The sequence below is a fragment of the Thermobia domestica genome, chromosome 5 (assembly GCF_964235325.1).
Source record: "Thermobia domestica chromosome 5, izTheDome1.hap1.1, whole genome shotgun sequence".
Classification (NCBI taxonomy): Eukaryota; Metazoa; Arthropoda; class Insecta; order Zygentoma; family Lepismatidae; genus Thermobia; species Thermobia domestica.
The window spans coordinates 283,850,930-283,866,175 of record NC_137458.1 but is presented as its reverse complement, the minus strand read 5'-3'; the positions used below and the strand labels follow the sequence as shown (position 1 = coordinate 283,866,175).

The following is a 15,246-nucleotide window of genomic DNA, read 5'->3' as shown; positions in this document are numbered from 1 at the left end:
TCCTTAAAACTAATATTTTTCTTGTAATTACACCTGCTATTGCAAATATAACAAGAATAATATAGGCTAATCGAATAAATATATTATCAAGTATAACAACAATAAGAACATGTACGTGGAAAAATAGAAAAAGTTATTGGCAACTTGGATTATGTATCTTGCTGAAAATAGTAAACTTGTGATTATGTTGAGAGGAAGAAGACGAATAGGAGAGTTGCCGTCGAATTTTCTATGGTATTATTCACGTCAAGAAGTCCAAGAATAATAATAGGCAAATCGGTTTTGCTTCATTGATAAAGTAGGTGAATCATTAATTAGTGTTTGTAATTGGCAGGGATTCAGCTAATTTTATAAACAGATAAATGCTTAATGATTTTAACGTTTATTTAATACTACTTTCAATTAAGTATGTGACTGAGGATACAACATCTTTTTCCCTGCGCGTAATTTTGTACATTTGTTCTCTGTTTTGCATGTTTATATCTATATCTTTTGCTATAACCATATGTAATGTTGGGTTAGTTTTTACTTTGGCTATTTCATTCTTTTTTCTCCCCATTCTTCGATTCAGTGATTTGGTCTTTCAGTTTCGTTTTTGAGAACTTACTAGTAAGCCCATATGTCAAAGTTGGTAGCTACGTTGGTAAGTCTTTATCACGGCCATTTCATTCAATGAATCGTTCAATGAACCGATTCGTAACGAAGGCAGGTAAGAGCGTGCCCTGAGATGCTATAACCCGCCTTCACTCACTAACGCTCGCTCTGTAATGCTGTGTGAATTAAATATTAACTTTTGTGCAGAAAGAGGATATAGTATACGTAAAGCCGCGTCAGTTCCCGAAAGAGCTGGACGCTCATACTTTTAGGGATTATTCATTGAGTATCTACGAACTTACCAAGGGGGTAACAAAGCGACTTTGATTTACTTATCGACTGATACGTAAATAAAAAAGAACGTACCTGTACTTTATATCTGCATGTGTAGTGCCCTTGTACTTTATCTATGACTATGTGTGTGGGGGGGGGGGAATTTAACGCATATCGCATGTCTTGTGCACATGGATACTTCTTACTATTGCACTACGTAGAAAATTTATGGTATTTCATGTAGAAGTGGTAATAGAACACAGAAGAAACGCAGATCACGGCGTTCTCATGTGTACTATTACCCAGAAAGAAATCAACCGAGCGGAAAGTATTAACGGTAATAGTATACATGAGATCTCCCTGATCTGCGTTTCTTCTGTGTTCTATTACCACTTATACATGAAATACCATAAATTTTCTACGTAATGCAATAGTAAGAAGTATCCATGTGCACAAGACATGCGATATGCGTTAAATCCCCGCCCCCACACACATAGTCATAGACAAAGTACAAGGGCACTACACATGCAGATATAAAGTATAGGTACGCTCTTTTTATTTTCGTATCAGTCGATAAGTAAATAAAAGTCGTTTTGTTACCCCCTTGGTAAGTTCGTAGATACTCAATGAATAATCCCTGAAAGTATGAGCGTCCTGCTCCTTCGGAAACTGACGCGGCTTTACGTATACTATATCCGTATTAACTTTGTCCATCTCATTTATGTTTCGATTCAGTGATTTCTTTTTTCGGTTCGCGCAATTTTATGAAAAATAGTCAAAACATCCCGAACCTTAAACTAACACGAATTTACTCTTAACCTGCTTATCCCTATCTTGCTCTAATCTACACTATACCCTTTTAAAGCCATCCTAATTAACGATGTGCGGCTGGAGCATCGGAACCGAAAGAACAAATCACTAAATCGAGAAAAAGAATAAAATGGCCAAAGTAAAGACTTCCCGTAAGGACTTTTGGTCAAAAACCAACCGGACAACGAACTTTGGAATAAATGATCTTTAAACAATCGAAACTGAAACTAAAACAAACTATTGTTTTAAAACACAATGTAACGGCAAGTCTTTACTTGGGCCAACTCATTCAATGAATCGTTCAATGAACCGATTCGTAACGAAGACAGAAAACAGCGTGCCCTGCAAGGCTAAAACACGCTTTCATTCGCTAACGCTCACCCGAAAAAAAAAAAAAATGTGAATTAAATATTAAACTTTGCTACAGAAAGAAATCAACCTAGCTACTAACATATTTATATGGGCTAAGAAGTAAGTTCTGCTAGCTGTGCACTAAACAGCACGAATGCTATTTAACCGAGTCAGTGCAAAACAGAAGCAGGGTGCCCGAGCGGCCGTGAGCGGTGCAGGGAGCAGGCCCTTTAGCAAAGGCGGATACACACATAAACGAGCGTGAAACATTAAATCTAGCAGAAAATTGGTTTCATTTGCATTAATTATTTCTAAGTTAGTAGAAACGTGGTTGTTTAAGTTTAGAAATACACTTCCGTTTTTTCTTCTTATTTGAAAATTAGGAAAATATACGGGATGAATAAGGTAAGAAATGATGATTTGGAGTTTTTATATGATACTTAAGTTTGGCAGTAAACTTATGTTTAATACGAGAAAAGATATGCACAACTGAGTACTATTTGCAAGGCTTGAAACGCGTCGATGATTCTGCAGCATGGTAATCGTATAGAATGACGAATCGGTGCTGTGGTGTTTCAGCATTGCATTTTACAGGATTATTTAAGAATAATGAAGAGAACCAACTAAATTTCTGAGAACACAGACTATTGAATTTAAGAACACATGTAAAAAGTATGGGAAGGTACGAAAATCAACAAGCGCATAGCATTGCGAATCGGTGCAATGAATGTAGTGAAAGAGTGACGGGCAAGTTTTCAGTTTGAGTAGAACATTCGCTGGAACCTAATCTAACATACTTTAAGTGATAATTGAAGGTTCTATGAGATCTGTTTCCATCACTGTTTTAGTCTAACTAAAATCTTACTCAGTGACCTAATTTTATCTAACATTTTAAATTTTTCAACTGTTTTTGTAGGCTTGAAACTGGAGGGATATCTTTAAACTTCTGACAAAGACGTCATAAATATTATCCAGATATATCTTCATTGCTTGCATATTTGTTTCAATGTAACTTAAAATATTTCTGGTGTAATTTTCACATTTATGTAGATCCCTTAACTCTCGGTTATTTCAAGAGTTGCAAGTCATGAGTTGGCCCATTGACTTGAGATACTCCACTCCACAACATTTTGTATACTGTGGTTACTTCTTAGCATATGGTTGAATCCGTGCATAATCTGTGCATATGGTTGAAACCGTGACTTTAATTTATTTATCATGGAGTAATGTTGATTCAATATTTTCTTTTGCTTGGAAATTATTTCCACATTTAAAACGCCTATATAAAATGTAGACACAACTTTCGCTATCCTTTCATATTAAAAAAACACACCCAAACTAGGAAATTATGCGTTTCTTACAAGTAACTTTTGCTACAAACGGGCTATCGACTTGAAAATTTAACATCTTTAAATAAATTGTCATTCATTTTGATACAAATCGATGAAGTAGTATTAATAGTAGAAGTTTGAGGGCAGCCTGAACGCACTAACTTCCTACCCTTTTCTATTACACAAAATCTATAAAATATGTATTTTAACGGAAATTAGTATTTTTGTCCTAGCGCAAACATGCAAGAGCTTAATTTTTGATATTGCAAATCATGATGGCCTAAATATCTAAGATATTAGATATTTACTATTATCATTATTATTTGGCGCAGTATTTTAATTAACATATGTGGCATATATACCATACTGCAAAAATATTTCGAGAAGGAGTCTAATTAACTACAACTTTATAGTCTTTAAATCATACATACTTATATGAACGTACATATTTAACGCTATATTCTCTGTTTTATATTTTCTTCTGTTCTTCTCTTCTATTCATTCTTTTAATATCGGTATCAAATCGTCTTTCTTTATAATGTCTCTAAGCCACTGTATGTGCTTCATCTTCTAATAGGGGAAAACGGGTTAGTGGCACGCTGTGCATAATTGCACGCATCCCCGTTTACAAAGAAGCAGAAGTAAAAGGCATGGTGCTCAACCATACCAAAAACGTGCGCAACAAACCTCACTTGGGTGGGAGAGCGCTCAGAGAATGTACTGCGGAGTATGAACATATATTGAACATCTCTGTTTTTCTTCAAAAATTTCACCAGTTTTCCTTTAGAGGTTAAGCTCAAACTTACCTCTGGGGTACGGTATTGTTGTAGTTAATATGTATGAATAGTCAACAAAGAATAAATATGTGGTTAGTATTTTGTTATAACATTTACGAATGCCAGTCAAGAGCAAAAAAGGCTTTGAAAATGTGGTACGTTCTCCATGTATCCATAAGCTTTTATAGATGCTGATTTTGCTGCAAGTGATCAGTGTTGTAGTCAGACTGAGAAGAATATGGAAGCAGACCTTTCTCATGATGCAATGGAATCGACGAAACAAAAATTTAGTGACGTTTCTGAACTGTCAGTTGCTGGACCATCAAGGGAACTCACCAATTCCAAAACATTCTCCGCAATAGTCCTGTTAACAGCAATTTCTCCAATTCTTAGGCAAAAACCATCGTCAGTGAAGGAGAAGGGAAAGCACTAAAGCTCAAAAATTCTAACAGCAATGCGTCGTAAGGCTCTTCTGCAATAGAAAAGAGCAAAGAAATTAAATACGTTTAGAGAATGTCATCATATGGAAGTATAAAAAGGAATTTAACCAGGAACTCAACTATCGTGTGCTATTACTCTCAACTGCAGGGTAACTGCACGCAGTGTAAGGTTTCAAATTTCCGTCTGCTACCTTATAACGGAGGGTAATTACGCAATAGTTCCAAGTTATTTCATAGTAAACATATGTAGATATCTATAGCACTACTCATTAGATTCCATGGTACTCTCTCATTTCTATTCTGAACAATTAAAAAAACACTTGTTATTACCCCCTTTCCCCTTATGTATCTTTTGTCATCGCTGGAGATTATGCTAATTTGATTTTTTCCATTGAATAAACATTGTGCATTTTATTTCGAATTATATTATATCTCTGTTTTGTATTACTCCTTATTTTTAAGACACAATTCTCATAACCTCCCCCGCCAAGTGATCTTTCTGGGTGACAAACACTGTGTGTGTGGGTTTCCTCCGGGTCCTCCCGTTTCCTTCCAGTCTCTTCATTCCACCATTTCATTCATTACTCATCATCATCGTCTCCTTTAGTCTAACCGGCATAAGCGTGTGACGAAAAACTTCACTTCATTTCATTTTTATAATTCTCATAACCGTTGAAAAATATTTCTGATATAACAATAGATTTTATTCATTCCGCTTTCCTTATTTGATTTTCCCTTTTTCTTTGTATCACTTTCATCATCTCTATCTCCCTTTTTCTTAATGTCGTACTTTTTTTATTTAAGACCTACAAAATCCTCTATTACAGCACCTTTAATAGCAAACTTGAATTTTAATAATACTATCTTGCTAACACATATTCATTATTTTCTTTGTAATTATATGTATCTTGATGTTCATACATACCTTTCATATGGTCATGCGCTATTACAAAGTGACTATCACTTATCAATATTTTAACTTTATCACCACATTTTTCTTTAAGATATTGCAATAGAAATCATACACACAGATTTCAAATGTATCTAGAACTGGCAAACCAACATACACAGGCTCCTTGAAAGTGAGTTTTTGCTTCCTACATAGGAGTAGCACGTAATTGTAACAAAATATATTCCTATCTTTAAAGGTAGGTTTCGCAATTAATTTTTCTACTAAACTTTCATTATGCACAACCCTTATATCAACTCTCTATCGTATATTCTTCACAGTTTTCAGGAAATAGGATTATCGGCCGGGATACAGAATTTTAGATTTTTTAATCTAACATATTTCTCTTTATCGTATAGTGTTGTTAGTAATATTGATGCTTTTACTATTCTGTTCTGTGTTTCAAATTACAACATGGCTTATTCAAGTACACAGAATTCAGTATTAATTCCTTTTATTACGTGTCTGGTTGCTACACACTTCCCCGCCAAAGGCGCAATGTAACATCCTTTGTTAGGGGTTAATACAGAACACGCATTTTAAAGTTTCCCTTGGCGACCAAGACAAAAAATACTCTTCTTATATTGTGTGTCAGATTTGTTACGTGATTGGATAAAAGGAAGGCGAAAGGGTACGCCTTTCGGTGTGCCCACGGTTTGGCGAGAACTGAAAGATCATCTCAGTCACTGTTATTTCTGACTGGTCAGTACGAAGAGTATTGGGAACAAAATCCGAGATTCTATGTTGTATCAGGGTAATTCTCTCACCAATTCGACCTAACTATAAACCCCCGGTTTCAATTTGTAAAGCTTTCGCCTCCTCCGAAGATAAAGAAAGTGAAAGGGGAGAGGATGGTAGAGCTTGTGATAACGAGTGGGGAAACGCCTATGAAATCCAAAGACGCATTTGACACTACCCAGACAGCAATTTAAACTTGCTGCAAGTTGCCACAAACTTGCAGTTGCAAGGTCAATTAGTTTGCCGCAAGCTATCCTATGCAAGCCAATTAGCTTGCTGCAAGCTTGTGGCAAGCTAGTTAGTTACATCTGGGCAAGGCTTGCGGCAAGCTTGTCTTCACAAGTTAAACACAAGTCAAATTATCTCAAACGCAAGCCAAGTATAAGCGTATTCTCATCATCTCGCAAGCATTATTGAGCTTATTGCAAGCGAAACACACACCAAACCAGTTATATGGAAGCTTGCAGTAAGCGAATTTAGACAAAACAGTATGATATCCGTATAATTTAACCGTCTGACTAAATCTATGCTACAATATATTGTCCCCTCACCTTCCCAAGTATTGAAGCAAATGCACAACCGTGAAAACACCTGTCTCCGATCCGCTTCTGCAAAACATCAAAGTAAGCATAATTGTTATAGTTTAGTTGTGACAAGCAACGCGCCGTTGCTTCTTACAAATATCCAATATGTTGCTATATTAGCTGCGAGTACTTGAAATTTCTACCTTTTTCTATACAAACGCAGAAAAATGTTTATACTTTAAACACAGCGTTCAGATAAAGTTTATACTGTAAGTTAAACTTGAAGTTTATATTAAAATATCAGCAAAAGTTTTTTATTCTTTCGCGAAATAAGTAGGCTCAAATCTGCTGCTGCTCACATTTATGCTTTATACATAAATACTACAATTCGTTATGCCTCATGGTTACCGAAATATGAGGAAATAAACAGCGACATTATAGGTACGTGGGACTAGAGTACTAGAGTACTAGACGGCACAATTAAAAAAATAATTAAGTTTGTCCTTTATTCAAGCCGAAAGCTAACAAGACGCTAACAACGCGAACACTGCCTTGTCGCCGAAAGTTAAGGGGTCAGCGTCACGTGGTTTTTGAGAACAACTGAAAATCGAACGCGCGCTGGCTTTTTACTTCAATCTAAAGAAAAGCGTCTAGCAAGTGAAGCGTGGGTTGCCCGCACTACAGCTTGCGCTAAGCAGAAATAAGCTTTTGTGTATAATCCAAAGCAAAGTAAAATCAAATAAAAGCGACAGGCAAGCTTGCGACAAGCAAACATGCTGTCTGGGTAAACAATCATCTACACTTCAGCAGTTCATCCAGCCTGCATTGAATGAGTTAGTGCGCGATTGTAGTCTCTGCAAGATAGTTGCTGAGCTTTTAGGTTCCAGACTGCAAGAAAAAATCTGTTGCATCATTCGGCACGAGTGTCATATTCCCCAAACCGGGAAAAGGGTTTTGTAAACTACTTTTCACAATGCAACAACTTATTACAACCATGATATTACAAGAATTCTAACTAAATTAGGCCTTATTTTTCATAATCCAACAGAATGGAGATTATTTATCGACAGTTTGATGCACAGTCTCAAGTATGATGTTTTGGACAACGGAAATGGTTGCTGATTCCAATTGGTCATTTAATGCATTTGTGAGAACAACTTAATAATATTAAAATTGTCATTGACTTACTCAAGAACAAGGAACATAACTGGTTCATTTGTGTTGATCTCAAAATGGTCAACAGTCTGCTTGGACAACAAAAACATTTTACGAAGTATCCGTGCTATCTACGTATATGGGACATCCAAACTCTAGAGCAGCATTGAACACAAAAAATGGCCTATCCGTGACACTGAAAGTAGGAATACCAATCATTGTGAAAGAATCAATTGTCAGTCGAGATAGCATCATTCCCCTCACCACTCCATATCAAGTTTAGTTTGATGAAACAATTGGTGAAGGCACTAAGTACCGATGATGACTGCTTTTAGTACCTAATTTCTAACTTTTATGTTTTCTCTTATTTGAAGAAAAAGCAGGCGTGGTCGATGGACAAATTCGTGTTCTTATGAGTGATGAAGATTTTCTGAAGGTGAAATACAAAGAGGAGGCAGCATGATTGTTTTTCGTCGAAATTATAAAAAAGAAACTTTCTAGGAGAGAAAAATCGGATAATTATAAAGTTCTGGTTAAGTGGATGCTATCGGCCTTTCGCAATCTTGGATGTAACATGAGGGTGAAAATTCATTTCTTTATACAGCCACCTTGACCAATTCCCTGAGAACCTTGGAGTTTGTAGCGAATGAACTGGGAAAGCGCTTCCATCAAGACTTAAAGACGATATAAAACTTTATCAAGGGCGATTGTACAAAAATATGTTGACAGATTATTGCTGGATTATTAAATGAGAGTGCACTGTGGTTCTCCATAAGCTCAAGAATTACAACTGGAATTCTTTGCTTCAATAGCAAATGTTTAAACTTTCCAATATTTCATATGCGTCTTTTGTATTACTGTATTATTGTCTGGATACACATGTTATTCTCAAGGAAGAAACTTAAATATATTAATTAATTTATCAAAATGTGGGTAATTAGCACAGATGAATATTTTCGTATTGAACTATACCTCAACTCTAATGCATATTTATAAACTTTAAATGATCAATATCATCATTTTTTAAATACATGTGGTGCTTATATGAAACAATGTGTCATTCCCCTGGAAATGCCCTAAATTTACATTTATATTGGGATTGTACGTAATAGCACTGAAATCGTTCATAGCTCCCATTTTAAATGTATATTCTTTAATTTTACAAGGCTCAACATCGCTTTTGTATAATAGACGTGGTTTGTATTGAGGCATATATTTTAATTTATGCGTAAATACTTATATTCATATCCATAGTTGGTGCACATGTAATGTCCGGAAACAATTGCGTCATTTTTTCATATTTTCAATATATATTTGCATATTTTAATGCATTTACACTCTTTTCTGGATAGGTAGATTAAATGTTCTTGAGAATGTGTTTGTTCTGACCCTATTTACAGAATATATTACCAGATTTGTTAAAGTGCATTGCTTCACAATGCGACAAGCTCCAATTGTAAAATATAAAAATTTCAAGAATTGACATTATCGTAAAAAACAAAAAACACTAAATTGCAAAAAAAAGAGTGAAGAAAAACTAGACCTTACACACAAGAATGAGGTTCATATTTGAAATCACCACATCCAATTTAGGGTAAACGAGATGTTGATACCAATGCCATAAATTGTTGTTCCTTAGTGTTAATGACTCAGAGCATAGAAGTCTTGAAACAAAGGAAAGTAACGCAGAAATTTGTAACTGTAGGGAAAGAAACCTAACTTAAAAACAGTAAAGACAGAAAGAAACCTAGTTATCGTGCTTGAGTGGGCAATATGGAGGTACTCAGACCGGAGGTGGTGATTCTCCGGTACTCAGATTGGTAATGATTGATCGTCGACGATACGCATTATAATCTTAAGAAATGTGAATATTTGGATGTTTCAATATTTGAACTGTTAACTATTATTATTATTATTATTATTATTATTATTATTATTATTATTATTATTATTATTATTATTATTATTATCTCATAAAACTCTAAATTTAGAAGCTCATCATCCCTCAGATCATACCGTTACAAGCAGAAACGTGACATTTAACAGGAAAGCTGCCCACGGAAAGAGAAATTACTCATTTCGCTTCTGAAACAAAACAAAGTCGAGACCGGAGTTAACATTTTAAATTCGAGATGGGACAACGCTAACTCCAATTGTCGTCTTTCATTGTAGATGAGAATAGGGTCGAGGCGAAAAATATTGTAAAAATTTCACATATCTCGATTATTGAAACAGTGTATTCCATTCTTTAGTTAACAATTGATCTATAGACTGAATCTTATATGCAATTTTTTTACTTGAGATTTCGGATTTCATCGAATTAAGGTTTGTGTAGGTATTTTTGCAGTAGAGCTTTTATAATTCGTTCTGCAAATCCTAAATTTAGTTTATTACTTAGTGCATTACTTTACAATGATATTCAGTTATTTTTATTATCGTTACTTTTCCTTAAAACGTACAGTAGTACTTTCCAAAACTTTGTAGATATAACTTTAGTCGAACGCTTTCGTTTAATATTTGGGTAGTTGCAGGGACGTATGCGGAAGTGCATTCTGAAGGTCCAGATCTTTTCCCTGAAATACCGACTTTTCTTTAAGTTTTACCTAATTTTAGTACAACTTTAAACATTTTAATAAGATATTTGAATATTTGGATGTTTCAATATTTGAATTATTATATATTATTATTATTATTATTATTATTATTATTATTATTGACGTTTTCTAAATTTAATTGGTCCCCTGTTCCAAAAAGGTTATGTGCTTTCTTTATGGTTGTTCCAGTGATAGAGCGCTGTCTGAAACAAAACCAGCTCCCGCAATAGTGGGGTTTGTGGGCTAAAAATACCATTGGGGTGGGTTTTCTCGGGTTCTCCTGTTTTCTACCACATTATTGGTTCCACTATTTCATTCATTCTATTCATTACGTCTTCTTTAACCAACCGTTGGAGGTTAAATTTAGATGTTTCATTTTATTTTTTCTTTAATGCTATTTTTCGGGAACAATAAAATAAAATAAACTCTGGTGAAGACAGAAAAGGGGATACACAATATTTTCTAAATGAATATATTCTTGGTACTCTTAAGTGATTACAAAATACCATATCTCGCTATTTATTAGCGTTTTGCTTTATAACAGTACAACCCTAAGTAGTTGATTTCTGGCACATGCAGTTTTCGCAGAGATTTAATTTTAAGATACTTAAGTCATTACAAAAGGCTCCTTCTCGCTATCAAAAACTTCATATATATTGTCATACAAAGTTTCAGACATTTTATCGATATTGTTGGTAGGATTGCTAACTTATATATTCTTTATTCCGTAATATTTTGTGGAAATCGGCTTTCTTAAAACCATAATTGTTGGTATGTTTTGTATTCTTTTTTAAGTTATTATTTCTTATAATTCTTATAATAATTCTTATATTTCTTTTAATTCTTATAATAATTAAGTTATTATTCCATGATATACAGAAGGTGAATGTAAATTATCTATTTTTGTAATTGGTCCGGCATTAAAATTTATTGCGGTATTTTCTTTATACGTTAGTAACAGGTCTAGTACTCTATCCTTATTAATGACATCGTATGACTTATTAAGCTGATTCAATTAAGGAAGATTGCTTAATTCTATCACCTTACATTTCTGTTTTTGTCTTGGCTTAAAATTTACTAGCAGTTACTGTCCGTTTCCCAACCGATTTCTACAGCGTTAAAATCATCTAATATTATAAAATTGCCGTTTGTTCTCAACAAGCAAGAACTCAACCAGTCACAGTAGCCTGTAAAATTCTTTAACGGTAGTGTAGGTGAAAAATAGTGCAAATAAAGTAAAGCGGTTTATTATCAGTGATTACAATTTTTATTACTATTACATCTAACCTATCGTCAGAGACTTGTATTATTCAGTACATTGTATGAATAAGTATTGTTTATTAAAATTATACAACCATTAAACTTAGTTGTGTTCTCTAATGTCAGGTTCCTGTCCCTTCTAATGATATTGTGCTTATTACATAATTATACGATATGTATATTTGTTTCCTTTAGCCATGTTTCTGTGGTACAATAGATATCGTGATCTTCACAATTTACTTCGTTCCTGAAGGGCCTTTCTTTTGTATTAATACCATTTACATTTTAATAGAATAAATGCAAGGTATTTATATTTTGGTTTCAGCCATTAAGAAAGACAAATTTGTTTACCTGACTTATCTTCCTTTTCCTTCAGTTCATTTTCAGGTCCTTCCACAACCATTTAGGTTTTGGACGACACATAAACCTAGTTAGCAATACAGCATCTAGCCTTAAGTTTGCATTACATACAGTATCAAACTCATTTTCTTGTACATTTACATAAAATGAAAAATAATTGTTATGTTTTGTCTTCAGCTTTACGCATTTTACAACTTCAATATTTACACTGTCTTTCACGAACTCACTAACATCAAGTTTGGACAAGCCATGTACAAAACAAAACAGCCACACGAGTATGTTCTTATTACCTTCAACTTACAAGGGAATGAAGGGTGAATTGATATCGAGTTGGAACGTTGTGCATACATCAATCGAAAGCACTGATGATGCTGATTAAGAATCAGTAACAAAAAGTTTCCACATAAATGTCTCGAAGGAGTTATGTCGATTTGTCACTTTTCACAGTTTTCGCACTTTTTCACGTTATTTCAATTCCAATCGCTACCAAACTCATACAAACGACTAATTTACGCACTAGAAATCGTTTGGAAATGTTTCCGTTACTCATATTTGAGGAAACATAACGTTTGGAGCATAACAGATTCAAATGTATTAGTTGACATAAGATGTGCAGTAATGATATTTCAGAACACACTCAGGGTTATCAACAAGAAAATGGTTCAAGCAAAAAATGTCTTTGTACCAAGAGCAACGGATTCTCACAAGTTCATCACAATGCTTACTGTTGGCGACACCAAACCTGATACCAAATTTGCTTGGCGAATCAAAAGCTGGATATTTACCAGTCTTATAGCCAGCTTTAATAAATGCATATTCATACAACCCAATGTATCTTGGAGAACTCATCTGATTGTGTAGAATAGAAGCAAATATAATGAGGTGGTCTCGTTATATTTTATACCCGTCAAGTTCGAGTTTCACATAGTGTTCAAGTTTCTTCAAATAATGTTTCCAAACACCAAATCCATAAACGGCTAACAGAATCGCGTGCAGTTTTTCGGGATATTCTCAACTTTCAACATTGCGCCATTTGGCAAACACGCGGCAATTCGCGTGTGGTCTGTTACGGACACCAATGGTCAAGTAGAACGATATTTTCTTCGTTCGGTGAAATCGCTGCAAACAGAAAGTCTTTAATAAACTTGTCGCGGCCGTCACTTGTCATGATGCCACTTTTCGATGCATTAAGCACTAGATTTTCGGATTTGATCATTGTTTCCCACACCCTTGGCCCAAATTTTCCGCTACACTCTTGGAGTGTTACCATCATTTTGTCATGAACAACTCCGCTCATCGCAACTATTGGCAACACAGTGAAAGAGTGATTTGTAGCATTTGTTGACTACACAACTTTTTCAACTCTATCTTGTCCTTTGGCCGCCAGAGTGCGATGTTCTGTCATTTCATATTGAACACCACTCTGATCGGCGTTCAAAACGTTTTCGTCAATACGTTTTTCATTGATTGTGTTGCTGATGCGGGTCGCAAATTTGTCTGCTTCCGTTTTTGAAAGCTCCTGATCTTCGTCACGCGACTCGTGATTCGGCGGCTGGTAATTCCACGGGCTTTTCTAAACTGTTGTACCCACCAAGACGAAGCCTTGAACGAATAAGCGAGATCAAGTTTGGCTGCATTTTTCATGACTCAGATTCGTATGTCGTCGTCGTGAATTGAATGCCCAGCCGCAGCAGTTGCGTTGAAATCGGCAAACGTATCGTCGCTTTTTTGCTTCAGCTTTAATTTTCTATTGCCACCAGATACGAATTGCCTTTTCCACGCACGAATGACAGGCCAGTCTGGTGCCCAAGAGTGTTTCTTACAGATGGCAGTGATTTTTCTGCATTTGTCTCGCGGTGTCCATGCACAATCAAGAACCATCCTCATCTCGTCGTCTGTGTATTTCCTAGTGTCTGAATTTTTCGGACGACATGCTGACGTCGATGGTTCATAATCAGGTTTTTCATCCAAAATCGAACAGCTCCTTCATGATGTATGTAAATGTGCCAGTGGTGTATCACCGTCAATCACACGAAAGTCTGTCAAAACCAAAGTTTCTGAAATGACATCGCATTTTTCACAGCTTTCAATAATCATGTCATTAATGGCGGATGCAAAGTCAATTTCACTTGACGTTTGTTCAGCAGATTTGATCCGATTCCGCTGGATATAGTCGCTGACTTGTTCAGTTACAATTGCCAAGAAGTTGGCAATATTCATTTGCGGCATTTTGCACCTTGACGTAAGAAATGAAGAACATTTGAGTACACATCAAAACAACCGCCTTGTTACCTCGGCGAGAGCACACTGGCAACTGTTCGCGTGTGTTTACAGTCCCAAGCTAGGCATGGGAGAATCGAAGTTGTTCTGCACTTTACCGCATAGGGAGACTTTATTATGCGTGCAATATGGCTTATGATGCTTTCTCATTATGCATTTCACATAGATGATTAGCTTTAGAAGGCAGCAAGCTCTGTGATTTGTGTTCATCGTTTTGTTTTCACCTACTTTACTAATTTCAAAACAACAAAACAACAAAATCTCGCAAAATGTGAAAAGTGACAAATCGACATAACTCCTTCAATACATTTATGTGGAAACTTTTTATTACAAATTCTTAATCAGCGTCATTAGTGCTTTCGATTGATGTATGCACAACGTTCCAACTCGATATCAATTCTCCCTTCATTCCCTTGTTTGCTGTCTTCATTTTTCCTTTTATTAAATTGGCACGATTTCTGTTGTTGAGACCTTACTCATGTATTTTGTTTGTTTCTGACTGTCTTGCTTGGGCATTACGCCTAGGACGTTTAGTAAGAACCTTGCACTCACTATTACCTACACTTCTGTCTTCTAGTGATGTGCTGTAAGCTAATTCATTGACCTTCCTTCAATTAATAATAATAAAATAATAATACTTCTAGAACAGGATAAATCATTTGAATTATATATAAAATTTGAGACATGTACCAAATAAATGTAATGTTTAAAAAGTTTGCGATGAAAATTTCATGAGATATAAACGTTTGCTTTGGTACAATGTTTTGGAATATATAGAATATATATAATTGTAGTTTGGTATATATTTATA

The 15,246-nt window shown here is 35.1% G+C and overlaps 1 protein-coding gene across 1 annotated transcript in view; it reads left to right on the top strand.

Moving 5' to 3' along the window:
• Positions 1 to 218: 218 nt before the first annotated feature.
• The window catches only part of LOC145684886 (uncharacterized), an 80,465-nt gene continuing 65,437 nt past the window's right edge, over positions 219 to 15,246 (top strand). Inside the window, exon 1 of the mRNA XM_081757239.1 lies at positions 219 to 298. The gene's annotated coding sequence lies outside the window, so the exon portion shown is untranslated. The remainder of the gene's footprint in view (positions 299 to 15,246) is intronic.